We start from the raw sequence: 17500 nt of genomic DNA, 5'->3' as shown, positions 1-17500 counted from the left end.
AATGCAACACTGAACAAAACTATACAAAATAACAAAACGAACCTCAATATGACTAGTGTGAAACAGGCAACTAAACATAGAACAATAACCCACAAAACCAACATGGAAAATGGCAACCTAAATAGGAACCCCAATCAGAGACAACGACACCCTGACCACAACGATGAACAGTGGTCTCTGATTGGGAACCAATTCAGGCCACCATAGACCTACAAATACACCTAGACAATACCAAAACCCCCATAGAAGTACAAAAACCCTAGACAAGACAAAAACACCATAGACCTACAAATATACCTAGACAATACCAAAACCCCCATAGAAGTACAAAAACCCTAGACAAGACCTACAAATATACCTAGACAATACCAAAACCCCCATAGACCTAAAATATACCTAGACAATACCAAAACCCCCATAGAAGTACAAAAACCCTAGACAATACCAAAACACCATAGACCTACAAATATACCTAGACAATACCAAAACCCCCATAGACCTACAAATATACCTAGACAATACCAAAACACCATAGACCTACAAATATACCTAGACAATACCAAAACCCCCATAGACCTACAAATATACCTAGACAATACCAAAACCCCCATAGACCTACAAAAACCCTAGACAATACCAAAACACCATAGACCTACAAATATACCTAGACAATACCAAAACACCCATAGAAGTACAAAAACCCTAGACAATACCAAAACACCATAGACCTACAAATATACCTAGACAATACCAAAACCCCTAGACAAGCTATATCCTTGCCTGTGAAGCCCTTTTTGTGCAAAGCAATGATGACGGCACGTGTTTCCTTGCACGTAACCATGGTTGACAGAGGATGAACAATGATTCCAAGCACCACCCTAGTTTTGAAGCTTCCAGTCTGTTATTCGAACTCAATCAGCATGACAGAGTGATCTCCAGCCTTGTCCTCGTCAACACTCACACCTGTGTTAATGAGAGAATCACTGACATGATGTCAGCTGTTCCTTTTGTGACAGGGCTGAACTGCAGTGGAAATGTTTTTTTGCGATTCAGTTCATTTGCATGGCAAAGAGGGACTTTGCAATTAGTTGCGATTCATCTGATCACTCTTCATAACATTCTGGAGTGTTTGCAAATTACCATCATACAAACTGAGGCAGCAGACTTTGTGAAAATGTATATTTGTGTCATTCTCAAAACCTTTGGCCACAACTGTACATACACAAATACCTTCTCAGTCAATCAGTCAAGGTTACTAGACTCACCTCATTACCTCACTCAAGGCTTCACACTCTCTCTTTGTGTGTGCCTGCTTGCGTATGTGTGTGTCTGCGTGTGTGTGTGTTTGCCTGCCCTGTGTGTGTGCCTGCCTGTGTGTGTGTCTGCCTGTGTGTGTGTGTTTGCCTGTCCTGTGTGTGTGCCTGCCTGTGTGTGTGTGTGTGTGTGTGTGTGTGTGTGTGTGTGTGTGTGTGTGTGTGTGTGTGTGTGTGTGTGTGTGTGTGTGTGTGTGTGTGTGTGTGTGTGTGTGTGTGTGTGTGTGTGTGTGTGTGTGTGTGTGTGTGTGTGTGTGTGTGTGTGTGTGTGTGTGTAGGAGCTAGAGGACCTGGACAAGTGGAGTTTCAACATCTTCAGAGTGTCAGAGTTCTCCAACAGCAGGCCTCTCAGCTGCATCATGTACGCCATCTTCCAGGTACCTGGAGTTAGACACGCAGTGTGGGGTTTAGTTTTAGGGGTTAGGTTTAGTTTTAGGGGTTAGGTTTAGTTTTAGGGTTAGGGGTTAGGTTTAGTTTTAGGGGTTAGATTTAGTTTTAGGGGTTAGGTTTAGTTTTAGGGTTAGATTTAGTTTTAGGGTTAGGGTTAGGTTTAGTTTTAGGGTTTAGTTTTATGGTTTAGTGTTAGGGTTAGGTTTAGTTTTAGGGTTAGGTTTAGTTTTAGGGGTTAGGTTTAGTTTTAGGGGTTAGGTTTAGTTTTAGGGTTAGGGGTTAGGTTTAGTTTTAGGGGTTAGGTTTGGTTTTAGGGTTAGGTTTAGTTTTAGGGTTAGGTTTAGTTTTAGGGGTTAGGTTTAGTTTTAGGGTTAGGTTTAGTTTTAGGGTTAGGTTTAGTTTTAGGGTTAGGTTTAGTTTTTAGGGTTAGGTTTAGTTTTAGGGGGTTAGGTTTAGTTTTAGGGTTAGGTTTAGTTTTAGGGTTAGGTTTAGTTTTAGGTTTAGGGTTTTAGGTTTAGTTTTAGGTTTAGGTTAGTTTTTAAGGGTTAGGTTTAGTTTTAGGGTTTAGTTTTAGGTTTAGTTTTATGTTTAGTGTTAGGGTTAGGTTTAGCTTTAGTTTTTTTAAGGTTAGTTTTAAGGGTTAGGTTTGGATTTTAGGGGTTTGAAGGTTTGGTTTTGAGGTGTTAGGTTTAGTTTTAGGGTTTAGGTTTAGTTTTATGGTGCTTTCTGATGTGTGTGTGTGTCCAGGTGCTTTGTGATGTGTGTGTGTGTGTGTGCTGTGTGTCCACTGTGTAGCTGTCTGTGTGTGTGTGTGTGCTGTGTGTGTGTCCACTGTGTGCAGCTGTGTGTGTGTGTGTGTGTGCAGTAGTCTGGGTGTCCACTCTGTGTGTAGTCTGGGTGTCCTTTGTGATGCTGTCTGGGTGTCCAGGTGACCTGCAGCTAGTCTGGGTGTCCACTCTATGTGTGCTGTCTGGGTGTCCAGTCTGGCTAGTCTGTGTCCACTCTTCCTGTAGCTAGTCTGGGTGTCCACTCTACCTGCAGCTAGTCTGGGTGTCCACTCTACCTGCAGCTAGTCTGGGTGTCCACTCTACCTGCAGCTAGTCTGGGTGTCCACTCTACCTGCAGCTAGTCTGGGTGTCCACTCTACCTGCAGCTAGTCTGGGTGTCCACTCTACCTGCAGCTAGTCTGGGTGTCCACTCTACCTGCAGCTAGTCTGGGTGTCCACTCTTCCTGTAGCTAGTCTGGGTGTCCACTCTACCTGCAGCTAGAACAAAATGACTCAATGGTCCTCTGACATCCTGGCATCTGGGACATTAGGCCGGGGGTCGGGGGTTAAGATAACGCCAGAGGCAGATAAAGACAGGATGAGCCCGAAGTGGCTTATGGTGCCCCCCAATCTATATGTGTTATTTTGATTCCCACGAAGCTAGTGAAACAGACGTGTGTGTGTGTTCATGCAAGTGTGTGTGTGTGTGTGTGTGTGTGTGTGTGTGTGTGTGTGTGTGTGTGTGTGTGTGTGTGTGTGTGTGTGTGTGTGTGTGTGTGTGTGTGTGTGTGTGTGTGTGTGTGTGTGTGTGTGTGTGTGTGTTGATGCATGTGTGTGTGTCAGTGTGTATTAACCCCTCATGTCCCCCTGTAGGAACGTGATCTCCTAAAGACGTTCCGCATCCCCGTCGACACCTTCGTGACCTACGTGATGACCCTGGAAGACCATTATCATGGCAACGTGGCCTACCACAACAGCCTGCACGCCGCCGACGTCTGCCAGTCCACACATGTCCTCCTCTCCACACCCGCACTAGATGTGAGCCACATACAGTAATATATACAGTAATATATACAGTAATATATACAGTAATACATACAGTAATATATACAGTGATATATACAGTAATATATACAGTAATATATACAGTAATATATACAGTAATCTATACAGTGATATATACAGTAATATATACAGTAATATATATAGTAATCTATACAGTAATATATACAGTAATCTATATAGTAATATATATAGTAATAGTGGCCCCTCATAATACCATAACTCCCATTAGTGGTTAGCTAGTGGCCCTCATAATACCATCACTCCCATTAGTGGTTAGCTAGTGGCCCCTCCATAAAACCATCACTCCCATTAGTGGTTAGCTAGTGGCCCTCATAATACCATCACTCCCATTAGTGGTTAGCTAGTGGCCCCTCATAATACCATCACTCCCATTAGTGGTTAGCTAGTGGCCCCTCATAATACCATCACCATAACTCCCATTAGTGGTTAGCTAGTGGCCCCTCCATAATACCATCACTCCCATTAGTGGTTAGCTAGTGGCCCTCATAATACCATCACTCCCATTAGTGGTTAGCTAGTGGCCCTCATAATACCATCACTCCCATTAGTGGTTAGCTAGTGGCCCCTCATAATACCATCACTCCCATTAGTGGTTAGCTAGTGGCCCCTCATAATACCATCACTCCCATTAGTGGTTAGCTAGTGGCCCCTCATAATACCATCACTCCCATTAGTGGTTAGCTAGTGGCCCCTCATAATACCATCACTCCCATTAGTGGTTAGCTAGTGGCCCCTCCACCACTAGCTGAAGTTTGTAGAGGCTTTTTAAAGAGAATCAAACCATACATCAGTGTCTCCTGACCTTTAAACTGCTTTCAGGAATTATAGCTAGGCTAGCTAGGCTACCTTCCACCATCTATAATCAAGTTGTAAAATACTGAACTCCCCCTCTCTCTGTATCTCTCTCTCTCTCTCTGTATCTCTCTCTATCTCCCTGTATCTCTCTGTATCTCTCTCTCTAACCCCCTCTCTCTCTCTCCCTCTCCCTCTCTCTCTGTCTCTCTCTCTCCCTCTCCCCTCTCCTTCCCTCTCTCCCTCCCCCTCTCTCTCTCCCTCTCCCTCCCTCTCTCCCCCTCTCTCTTACTTTCTCCCTCCCCTCTCTCTCTCCCTCCCTCTCCCCCCTCTCCCCTCCCCTCTCTCCCCTCCCTCTCTCTCTCCCTCTCTCTCCTCCCCCCCCTTATCTCCCTCTCCCCCTCTCCCCCCTCCCTCTCTCTCTCTCTCCTCCCTCTCTCCCCTCCCCCCTCCCCCTCTATCCCCCTGTCTCTCCCTCTCCTCCCTCCCTCTCCCCCTTCTCTCCCCCCTCTCTCTCCCCTTCTCTTTCCCCTCTCCTCCCCTCCCTCTCCCCCTTCTCTCCCCCTCTCTCTCCCCTCTCTCTGTCTCTCCTCCCCTCTCTCTCCCTCTCCTCCTCTCTCTCTCCTCCCCCTCTCTCTCTCCCTCTCCCCTTCTCTCCCCCTCTCTCTCCCCTCTCTCTGTCTCTCCCTCTCCTCCTCCCTCTCTCTCCCTCTCCTCTCCCCCTCTCTCTCCGCTCTCTCTGTCTCTCCCTCCCCTTCTCTCTCTCTCCCTCTCCTCTCCCTCCCCCCTCTCTCTCTCCCCTCTCTCTGTCTCTCCCTCTCCTGTCTCTCCCTCTCCCCTCTCTCTCTCCCCTCTCTCTGTCTCTCCCTCCCCTTCTCTCTCCCTCTCCTCCTCTCTCCCTCTCCCCCTCTCCCTCTCCCTCTCTCTCCCCTCTCCCTCTCCCTCTCCCCCTCTCCCTCTCCCTCTCCTCCTCTCCCTCTCCCCCTCTCTCTCCCTCTCCCCTCTCCTTCCCTCCCCCTCTCTCTCCCTCTCCCTTCCCTTCTCTCTCCCTCTCCTCCTCTCCCTCTCCCCCTTCTCTCCCCCTCTCTCTCCCCTCTCTCTCCCTCTCCTCCTCTCCCTCTCCCCCTCTCTCTCCCCTCTCTCTGTCTCTCCATCAGGCTGTGTTTACAGACCTGGAGATTCTAGCAGCTCTGTTTGCTGCAGCCATCCATGATGTGGACCACCCTGGAGTGTCTAACCAGTTCCTCATCAACACCAGTCAGTCTACACACACACACACACACCTCTCTCTGTCTCTTGTCTCCTCCATTGCCCATGTTTCTGACCATCTAACCGCTCACACTCTCACTCTCTACTCCCTGTTTCTATCACTCTCTCTATCTCTCTCTCTACCACTCCATCTCTCTCTATCACTCTCTACTCCCTGTTTCTATCACTCTCTCTATCTCTCTCTACTCCATCTCTCTCTATCACTCTCTCCTCCCTCTCTCTCTCTACCACTCTCTCCTCCCTCTATCTCTATCTACTCCATCTCTCTCTATCACTCTCTCCTCCCTCTCTCTCTCTACCACTCTCTCCTCCCTCTATCTCTCTACCACTCTCTCCTCCCTCTATCTCCTCCCTATCTCTCTCTATCACTCTCTCCTCCCTCTCTCTCTCTACCACTCTCTCCTCCCTCTATCTCTCTACCACTCTCTCCTCCCTCTATCTCTCTCTACTCTGTCTCTCTCTCTCTCTCTCTCTCTCTCTCTCTCTCCCTCTCTCACTCTCTCCTCTCTCTCTCTCTACCACTCTCTCTCTCTCTCTCTCTCTCACTCCGTCTCCTCTCTCTCACTCTCTCTCTATCCTCTCTACTCTATCCCTCTCTCTCTCTATCTCTCTCTCTCCTCTCTATCACTCTCTCCTCCCTCTCTCTCTCTACCACTCTCTCCTCCCTCTATCTCTCTCTATCCATCTCTCTCTATCCTCTCTACTCTATCCCTCTCTACTCTATCCCTCTCTACTCTATCCCTCTCTCTCTATCCCTCTCTCTATCACTCTCTCCTCCCTCTCTCTCTCTACCACTCTCTCCTCCCTCTATCTCTCTCTACTCCATCTCTCTCTATCACTCTCTCCTCCCTCTCTCTCTCTACCACTCTCTCCTCCCTCTATCTCTCTCTACTCCATCTCTCTCTCTCTCTCTCTCTCTATCACTCTCTCCTCTCCTCTCTCTCTCTCTCTCTCCTCTCTCTCTCTCCCTCTATCACTCTCTCCCCCTCTCTCTCTACCACTCTCTCCCCCTCTCTCTACTCTCTCCTCCCTCTCCCTCTCTCTCTCTCCATCCTCTCTACTCTATCCCTCTCTCTATCCATCTCTACTCTATCCCTCTCTCTATCACTCTCTCCTCCCTCTCTCTCTATCACTCTCTCCTCCCTCTCTCTCTCTACCACTCTCTCCTCCCTCTATCTCTCTCTACTCCATCTCCTCTCTCTCTCTCTCTATCACTCTCTCTCTCTCCTCTCTCTCTCTATCCTCTCTCTCTCTATCCTCTCTCTCTCTCTCCCTCCTCTCTCTACTCTCTCTCTATCCCTCCCCTCTCTCTATCACTCTCTCCTCCCTCTCTCTCTCTCCCTCTCTCTCTCTATCCTTCTCTACTCTATCCCTCTCTCTCTATCCATCTCTACTCTATCCCTCTCTATCACTCTCTCCTCCCTCTCTCTCTCTATCACTCTCTCCTCCCTCTCTCTCCTACCTTCTCCTTCCTCCATCCCTCTCTCCTCCCTCTCTCTCTATCCTTCTCTACTCTATCCCTCTCTCTATCACTCTCTCCTCCCTCTCTCTCTATCACTCTCTCCCCTCTCTCTCCCCCTCTCCTCTCTCTCTATCCCTCTCTCTCTCTCTCCTCCCTCTCTTTCTCCCTCTCCCCCCTCTCTCTCTCTATCCCTCTCTACTCTATCCCTCTCTCTATCACTCTCTCCTCACTCTCTCTCTCTATCCCTCTCTCCTCCCTCTCTCTATTCCTCTCTACTCTATCCCTCTCTCTCTATCCCTCTCTACTCTCTACTCTCTCCCTCTCTCTCAGACTCTGAGCTGGCTCTCATGTACAATGATGAGTCAGTGTTAGAGAACCATCACTTGGCTGTTGGCTTCAAGCTGCTCCACCTGGACAACTGTGACATCTTCCAGAACCTGACCAAGAGACAGCGACAGAGCCTCCGCAAGCTGGTCATCGATATGGTGAGAGACCTGTCATCACAGGCAGCATCCATCATCATCCAATCACAGCAGGGTTTGGAGACAAGAGTGGGAGGGGCAGGAGTGGGAGGGGTCAAAGGTAAACGTTTCAGTGATTTTTGCAACTAAACAGTTTTTTATTTATTTATATTTTTATTTCACCTTTATTTAACCAGGTAGGCTAGTTGAGAACACCTTTATTTAACCAGGTAGGCCAGTTGATAACACCTTTATTTAACCAGGTAGGCTAGTTGAGAACACCTTTATCTAACCAGGTAGGCCAGTTGATAACACCTTTATTTAACCAGGTAGGCTAGTTGAGAACACCTTTATTTAACCAGGTAGGCCAGTTGAGAACACCTTTATTTAACCAGGTAGGCTAGTTGAGAACACCTTTATTTAACCAGGTAGGCTAGTTGAGAACACCTTTATTTAACCAGGTAGGCCAGTTGAGAACACCTTTATTTAACCAGGTAGGCTAGTTGAGAACACCTTTATTTAACCAGGTAGGCCAGTTGATAACACCTTTATGTAACCAGGTAGGCTAGTTGAGAACACCTTTATTTAACCAGGTAGGCCAGTTGATAACACCTTTATTTAACCAGGTAGGCTAGTTGAGAACACCTTTATCTAACCAGGTAGGCCAGTTGATAACACCTTTATGTAACCAGGTAGGCTAGTTGAGAACACCTTTATTTAACCAGGTAGGCCAGTTGAGAACACCTTTATTTAACCAGGTAGGCTAGTTGAGAACACCTTTATTTAACCAGGTAGGCTAGTTGAGAACACCTTTATTTAACCAGGTAGGCCAGTTGAGAACACCTTTATTTAACCAGGTAGGCTTTGAGAACACCTTTATTTAACCAGGTAGGCCAGTTGATAACACCTTTATTTAACCAGGTAGGCTAGATGAGAACACCTTTATTTAACCAGGTAGGCTAGTTGAGAACACCTTTATTTAACCAGGTAGGCTAGTTGAGAACACCTTTATTTAACCAGGTAGGCTAGTTGAGAACACCTTTATTTAACCAGGTAGGCCAGTTGAGAACACCTTTATTTAACCAGGTAGGCCAGTTGAGAACACCTTTATTTAACCAGGTAGGCTAGTTGAGAACACCTTTATTTAACCAGGTAGGCCAGTTGATAACACCTTTATTTAACCAGGTAGGCTATGAGAACACCTAAACCAGGTAGGCTAGTTGAGAACACCTTTATTTAACCAGGTAGGCCAGTTGAGAACACCTTTATTTAACCAGGTAGGCCAGTTGAGAACACCTTTATTTAACCAGGTAGGCCAGTTGAGAACACCTTTATTTAACCAGGCAGGCCAGTCTCATTTACAATTGCGACCTGGCCAAGATAAAGCAAAGCAGTGTGACACGTACAACAACACAGAGTTACACATGGAGTAAACAAAGTGTCTTTATATTTACACCTTCGTCTCATCTCTCTCTCCTCTCACTGCCTCCTCTCCCTGCCTCCTCTCCCTGCCTCCTCTCCCTGCCTCCTCTCCCTGCCTCCTCTCCCTGCCTCCTCTCCTGCCTCCTCTCCCTGCCTCCTCTCACTGCCTCCTCTCCCTGCCTCCTCTCACTGCCTCCTCTCACTGCCTCCTCTTCCTGTCTGTCTGTCTGTCTGTCTGTCTGTCTGTCTGTCTGTCTGTCTGTCTGTCTGTCTGTCTGTCTGTCTGTCTGTCTGTCTGTCTGTCTGCTGTCTGTCTGTCTGTCTGCCTGCCTGCCTGCCTGCCTGCCTGCCTCCTCCTGCCTCCCCTCCCCCTCCCCTCCCCTCCCCCTCCCCCCCCCTCCCTCCCTCTCCCTCCCTCTACTCCCTCCCTCCCTCCCTCCCTCCCTCCCTCCCTCCCTCCCTCCCTCCCTCCCTCCCTCCCTCCCTCCCTCCCTCCCTCCCTCCCTCCCTCTCTCTCTCTCTCTCTAGGTGTTAGCTACAGACATGTCTAAACACATGACTCTACTAGCTGATCTGAAGACCATGGTGGAGACTAAGAAGGTGACCAGTTCAGGAGTTCTGCTGTTGGACCACTATACAGAACGCATACAGGTACTACTATACATGACTATACAGGTACTACTACTATACAGGTACTACTACTATACAGGTACTACTACTATACATGACTATACAGAACGCATACAGGTACTAAAATACATGACTCTACAGGAACTACTACTATACATGACTATACAGGTACTACTACTATACAGGACTATACAGGTACTACTACTATACAGGACTATACAGGTACTACTACTGTACATGACTATACAGGTACTACTACTATACAGGTACTACTACTATACAGAACGCATACAGGTACTAAAATACATGACTCTACAGGTACCACTACTATACAGGTACTACTACTATACATGACTATACAGGTACTACTACTATACATGACTATACAGGTACTACTACTATACATGACTATACAGGTACTACTACTATACATGACTATACAGGTACTAAAATACATGACTATACAGGTACTACTACTATACATGACTATACAGGTACTACTACTATACATGACTATACAGGTACTACTACTATACATGACTATACAGGTACTACTACTATACAGAACGCATACAGGTACTACTACTATACATGACTATACAGGTACTACTACTATACATGACTATACAGGTACTACTACTATACATGACTATACAGGTACTACTACTATACAGAACGTACAGGTACTACTATACATGACTATACAGGTACTACTAAATACATGACTATACAGGTACTACTACTATACATACTACTACTATACATGACTATACAGGTACTACTACTACATGACTATACAGGTACTACTACTATACATGACTATACAGGTACTACTACTATACATGACTATACAGGTACTACTACTATACATGACTATACAGGTACTACTACTATACATGACTATACAGGTACTACAGGTACTAAAATACATGACTATACAGGTACTACTACTATACATGACTATACAGGTACTACTACTATACATGACTATACAGGTACTACTACTATACATGACTATACAGGTACTACTACTATACATGACTATACAGGTACTACTATACATGACTATACAGGTACTACTAAATACATGACTATACAGGTACTACTACTATACAGGTACTACTACTATACATGACTATACAGGTACTACTACTATACATGACTATACAGACTACTACAGGTATACTACTATACAGGTACTACTACTACAGGTACAGGTACTAAAATACATGACTATACAGGTACAGGTACTACTACTATACATGACTATACAGGTACTACATGACTACAGGTACTACTATACAGGTACTACTACTATACAGGTACTACACTACTAATACATGACTATACAGGTACTACTACTATACATGACTATACAGGTACTACTACTATACATGACTATACAGGTACTACTACTATACATGACTATACAGGTACTACTACTATACATGACTATACAGGTACTACTACTATACAGGTACTGACTATACAGGTACTAAAATACATGACTATACAGGTACTACTACTATACATGACTATACAGGTACTACTATATACATGACTATACAGGTACTACTACTATACATGACTATACAGGTACTACTACTATACATGACTATACAGGTACTAAAATACATGACTATACAGGTACTACTACTATACAGGTACTACTACTATACATGACTATACAGGTACTACTACTATACATGACTATACAGGTACTACTACTATACATGACTATACAGGTACTACTACTATACATGACTATACAGGTACTACTACTATACATGACTATACAGGTACTACTACTATACATGACTATACAGGTACTACTACTACATGACTATACAGGTACTACTACTACTACTACTACTACACATGACTATACAGGTACTACTACTATACATGACTATACAGGTACTACTACTATACATGACTATACAGGTACTACTACTATACATGACTATACAGGTACTACTACTACAGGTACTACTACTATACATGACTATACAGGTACTACTACTATACAGACTATACAGGTACTACTACTATACATGACTCAGGTACAGGTACTACTACTATACATGACTATACAGGTACTACTACTATACATGACTATACAGGTACTACTACTATACATGACTATACAGTACTACTACTATACTAAAATATACATGACTATACAGGTACTACTACTATACATGACTATACAGGTACTACTACTATACATGACTATACAGGTACTACTACTATACATGACTATACAGGTACTACTACTACATGACTATACAGGTACATGACTATACAGGTACTACTACTATACATGACTATACAGGTACTACTACTATACAGAACTATACAGGTACTACTACTATACATGACTATACAGGTACTACTACTATACAGGTACTACTACTATACAGGTACTACTACTATACAGGGTACTACTACTATACATGACTATACAGGTACTACTACTATACATGACTATACAGGTACTACTATATACATGACTATACAGGTACTACTACTATACAGGTACTACTACTATACATGACTATACAGGTACTACTACTATACAGACTACTACAGGTACTATACATGACTATACAGGTACTACTACTATACATGACTATACAGGTACTACTACTACATGACTATACAGGTACTACTACTATACATACTATACAGAAAATACATGACTGAACAGGTACTACTACTATACAGGTACTATACTAGGTACAGACTATACAGGTACTACTAAAATACATGGTACTACTACATACATGACTATACAGGTACTACTACTATACAGGTACTATACTAATACCTACAGACTACTATACAGGTACTACTACTATACATGACTATACAGGTACTACTACTATACATGATTATACAGGTACTACTACTATACATGACTCTACAGGTACTACTACTATACAGGTACTACTACTATACAGAACGCATACAGGTACTACTACTATACATGACTATACAGGTACTACTACTATACATGACCATACAGGTACTGTACTAATACCTACAGAAAATACATGTACAGGGGAAAACTTCTGACTGTATTACAGTGGGGCAAAAAAGTATTTAGTCAGCTAACAATTGTGCAAGTTCTCCCACTTAAAAAGATGAGAGAGGCCTGTAATTTTCATCATAGGTACACTTCAACTATGACAGACAAAATGAGAAGAAAATAAATCCAGAAAATCACATTGTAGGATTTTTAATGAATTTATTTGCAAATTATGGTGGAAAATAAGTATTTGGTCACCTACAAACAAGCAAGATTTCTGGCTCTCACAGACCTGGAACTTCTTCTTTAAGAGTTCTGACCCAGGACAGGGGGGGTGGGTCCTGAGGAACATGTTTAACACTGGGGGGGGTACTACTACTATACATGTCTCCTCTCTGTAGGTCCTGAGGAACATGTTTAACACTGGGGGGGGTGTCTCCTCTCTGTAGGTCCTGAGGAACATGCTTAACACTGGGGGGGGGTGTGTCTCCTCTCTGTAGGTCCTGAGGAACATGTTTAACACTGGGGGGGGGGGGATGTCTCCTCTCTGTAGGTCCTGAGGAACATGTTTAACACTGGGGGGGGTCTCCTCTCTGTAGGTCCTGAGGAACATGTTTAACACTGGGGGGGTGTCTCTCTCTGTAGGTCCTGAGGAACATGTTTAACACTGGGGGGTGTCTCCTCTCTGTAGGTCCTGAGGAACATGTTTAACACTGGGGGGGTGTCTCCTCTCTGTAGGTCCTGAGGAACATGTTTAACACTGGGGGGTCTCCTCTCTGTAGGTCCTGAGGAACATGTTTAACACTGGGGGGGTCCTGAGGAACATGTGTCTCCTCTCTGTAGGTCCTGAGGAACATGTTTAACACTGGGGGGGTGTCTCCTCTCTGTAGGTCCTGAGGAACATGTTTAACACTGGGGGGGGGTCTCTCTCTGTAGGTCCTGAGGAACATGTTTAACACTGGGGGGGGGGTGTGTCTCCTCTCTGTAGGTCCTGAGGAACATGTTTAACACTGGGGGGTGTCTCCTCTCTGTAGGTCCTGAGGAACATGTTTAACACTGGGGGGTGTCTACTCTCTGACTAGGTCCTGAGGAACATGTTTAACACTGGGGGGGGGGTCTCTCTCTGTAGGTCCTGAGGAACATGTTTAACACTGGGGGTACTCTGTCTATACAGGTACTCTCTGTAGGTCCTGAGGAACATGTTTAACACTGGGGGGGGTACTACTACTCTCTGTAGGTCCTGAGGAACATGTTTAACACTATGGGGGGGTACTCCTCTCTGTAGGTCCTGAGGAACATGTTTAACACTGGGGGGTGTACTCCTCTCTGACTAGGTCCTGAGGAACATGTTTAACACTGGGGGGACTGTATTACATGGGGGTGTCTCCTCTCTGTAGGTCCTGAGGAACATGTTTAACACTGGGGGGGAAGTCTCCTCTCTGTAGGTCCTGAGGAACATGTTTAACACTGGGGGGGGGGGTGTCTCCTCTCTGTAGGTCCTGAGGAACATGTTTAACACTGGGGGTGTCTCCTCTCTGTAGGTCCTGAGGAACATGTTTAACACTGGGGGGGTGTCTCCTCTCTGTAGGTCCTGAGGAACATGTTTAACACTGGGGGGTCTCCTCTCTGTAGGTCCTGAGGAACATGTTTAACACTGGGGGGGTGTCTCCTCTCTGTAGGTCCTGAGGAACATGTTTAACACTGGGGGGGGGGGTGTCTCCTCTCTGTAGGTCCTGAGGAACATGTTTAACACTGGGGGGGGGGGGGTGTCTCCTCTCTGTAGGTCCTGAGGAACATGTTTAACACTGGGGGGGTGTCTCCTCTCTGTAGGTCCTGAGGAACATGTTTAACACTGGGGGGGGTGTCTCCTCTCTGTAGGTCCTGAGGAACATGTTTAACACTGGGGGGTGTCTCCTCTCTGTAGGTCCTGAGGAACATGTTTAACACTGGGGGGGTGTCTCCTCTCTGTAGGTCCTGAGGAACATGTTTAACACTGGGGGGGGGTGTCTCCTCTCTGTAGGTCCTGAGGAACATGTTTAACACTGGGGGGGGTGTCTCCTCTCTGTAGGTCCTGAGGAACATGTTTAACACTGGGGGGGGGTGTCTCCTCTCTGTAGGTCCTGAGGAACATGTTTAACACTGGGGGGGTGTCTCCTCTCTGTAGGTCCTGAGGAACATGTTTAACACTGGGGGGGGGTGTCTCCTCTCTGTAGGTCCTGAGGAACATGTTTAACACTGGGGGGGTGTCTCCTCTCTGTAGGTCCTGAGGAACATGTTTAACACTGGGGGGTGTCTCCTCTCTGTAGGTCCTGAGGAACATGTTTAACACTGGGGGGGTGTCTCCTCTCTGTAGGTCCTGAGGAACATGTTTAACACTGGGGGGGTGTCTCCTCTCTGTAGGTCCTGAGGAACATGTTTAACACTGGGGGGGTGTCTCCTCTCTGTAGGTCCTGAGGAACATGTTTAACACTGGGGGGGTGTCTCCTCTCTGTAGGTCCTGAGGAACATGTTTAACACTGGGGGGGGTGTCTCCTCTCTGTAGGTCCTGAGGAACATGTTTAACACTGGGGGGGGGGGGGGTCTCCTCTCTGTAGGTCCTGAGGAACATGTTTAACACTGGGGGGGGGTGTCTCCTCTCTGTAGGTCCTGAGGAACATGTTTAACACTGGGGGGGGGGGGGTGTCTCCTCTCTGTAGGTCCTGAGGAACATGTTTAACACTGGGGGGGGGGGGGTGTCTCCTCTCTGTAGGTCCTGAGGAACATGTTTAACACTGGGGGGGGGGTCTCTCTCTCTGTAGGTCCTGAGGAACATGTTTAACACTGGGGGGGGGTAGGTCCTGAGGAACATGTTTAACACTGGGGGGGGGTGTCTCCTCTCTGTAGGTCCTGAGGAACATGTTTAACACTGGGGGGGGTCTCCTCTCTGTAGGTCCTGAGGAACATGTTTAACACTGGGGGGGTCTCCTCTCTGTAGGTCCTGAGGAACATGTTTAACACTGGGGGGGGGTCTCCTCTCTGTAGGTCCTGAGGAACATGTTTAACACTGGGGGGGGTGTCTCCTCTCTGTAGGTCCTGAGGAACATGTTTAACACTGGGGGGGGTGTCTCCTCTCTGTAGGTCCTGAGGAACATGTTTAACACTGGGGGGTGTCTCCTCTCTGTAGGTCCTGAGGAACATGTTTAACACTGGGGGGGGGGGGGTGTCTCCTCTCTGTAGGTCCTGAGGAACATGTTTAACACTGGGGGGTGTCTCCTCTCTGTAGGTCCTGAGGAACATGTTTAACACTGGGGGGGTGTCTCCTCTCTGTAGGTCCTGAGGAACATGTTTAACACTGGGGGGTAGGTCCTGAGGAACATGTTTAACACTGGGGGGGTCTCTGTAGGTCCTGAGGAACATGTTTAACACTGGGGGGGGTGTCTCCTCTCTGTAGGTCCTGAGGAACATGTTTAACACTGGGGGGTCTCTCTCTCTGTAGGTCCTGAGGAACATGTTTAACACTGGGGGGTGTCTCCTCTCTGTAGGTCCTGAGGAACATGTTTAACACTGGGGGGGGTCTCCTCTCTGTAGGTCCTGAGGAACATGTTTAACACTGGGGGGGGGTGTCTCCTCTCTGTAGGTCCTGAGGAACATGTTTAACACTGGGGGGGTGTCTCCTCTCTGTAGGTCCTGAGGAACATGTTTAACACTGGGGGGGGGGGTGTCTCCTCTCTGTAGGTCCTGAGGAACATGTTTAACACTGGGGGGGGGTGTCTCCTCTCTGTAGGTCCTGAGGAACATGTTTAACACTGGGGGGGGGTCTCCTCTCTGTAGGTCCTGAGGAACATGTTTAACACTGGGGGGGGGTCTCCTCTCTGTAGGTCCTGAGGAACATGTTTAACACTGGGGGGGGTCTCCTCTCTGTAGGTCCTGAGGAACATGTTTAACACTGGGGGGTAGGTCCTGAGGAACATGTTTAACACTCTCCTCTCTGTAGGTCCTGAGGAACATGTTTAACACTGGGGGGGGTGTCTCCTCTCTGTAGGTCCTGAGGAACATGTTTAACACTGGGGGGGGGTCTCCTCTCTGTAGGTCCTGAGGAACATGTTTAACACTGGGGGGGTCTCCTCTCTGTAGGTCCTGAGGAACATGTTTAACACTGGGGGGTGTCTCCTCTCTGTAGGTCCTGAGGAACATGTTTAACACTGGGGGGGGGGGTGTCTCCTCTCTGTAGGTCCTGAGGAACATGTTTAACACTGGGGGGGGGGGTGTCTCCTCTCTGTAGGTCCTGAGGAACATGTTTAACACTGGGGGGGTGTCTCCTCTCTGTAGGTCCTGAGGAACATGTTTAACACTGGGGGGGGGGGTGTCTCCTCTCTGTAGGTCCTGAGGAACATGTTTAACACTGGGGGGGGGGGGTCTCCTCTCTGTAGGTCCTGAGGAACATGTTTAACACTGGGGGGGGTGTCTCCTCTCTGTAGGTCCTGAGGAACATGTTTAACACTGGGGGGGTGTCTCCTCTCTGTAGGTCCTGAGGAACATGTTTAACACTGGGGGGGGGGGTCTCCTCTCTGTAGGTCCTGAGGAACATGTTTAACACTGGGGGGGGGGTCTCCTCTCTGTAGGTCCTGAGGAACATGTTTAACACTGGGGGGGGGTGTCTCCTCTCTGTAGGTCCTGAGGAACATGTTTAACACTGGGGGGGAACATGTTTAACACTGGGTCTCCTCTCTGTAGGTCCTGAGGAACATGTTTAACACTGGGGGGGGGATGTCTCCTCTCTGTAGGTCCTGAGGAACATGTTTAACACTGGGGGGGGGTGTCTCCTCTCTGTAGGTCCTGAGGAACATGTTTAACACTGGGGGGGTGTCTCCTCTCTGTAGGTCCTGAGGAACATGTTT

The 17500-nt window shown here is 46.8% G+C and overlaps 1 pseudogene; it reads left to right on the top strand.

Annotated features, from left to right (window-relative positions):
* The window catches only part of LOC124019559, a 47522-nt pseudogene that overhangs the window by 18399 nt on the left and 11623 nt on the right, over positions 1–17500 (top strand).

This window comes from Oncorhynchus gorbuscha, unplaced genomic scaffold (assembly GCF_021184085.1).
Source record: "Oncorhynchus gorbuscha isolate QuinsamMale2020 ecotype Even-year unplaced genomic scaffold, OgorEven_v1.0 Un_scaffold_631, whole genome shotgun sequence".
NCBI classification, from domain to species: domain Eukaryota; kingdom Metazoa; phylum Chordata; class Actinopteri; order Salmoniformes; family Salmonidae; genus Oncorhynchus; species Oncorhynchus gorbuscha.
The sequence above is the reverse complement of the archived record's forward strand: the minus strand, read 5'-3'. Positions and strand labels throughout refer to the sequence as shown.